A 239-nucleotide genomic window follows, 5' to 3' on the forward strand; every position below is an offset into this window, starting at 1 on the left:
ACGGGGGCAGTGCAGGAGTGGCACGCGGAGCGGAGACCCCAGCACACCATTGAGTAGGGAGAGCCGAGCAGATGCCCCAGCTCCAGGGCTGATGGAAAACCAGACTTGGGGCTCCCAGGCCGATGTCTGTGGCCCTTTAAACAGTCAGCTCTGAAGCACAAGTGTCAGGACAGAGGCCTAAAGCCCCGGCGTCTAATCACGTTCCCCCCACGGATTCCTCGCTTCAGTGTTGTTTCCCT

This window comes from Myotis davidii, unplaced genomic scaffold (assembly GCF_000327345.1).
Source record: "Myotis davidii unplaced genomic scaffold, ASM32734v1 scaffold732, whole genome shotgun sequence".
NCBI classification, from domain to species: Eukaryota; Metazoa; Chordata; class Mammalia; order Chiroptera; family Vespertilionidae; genus Myotis; species Myotis davidii.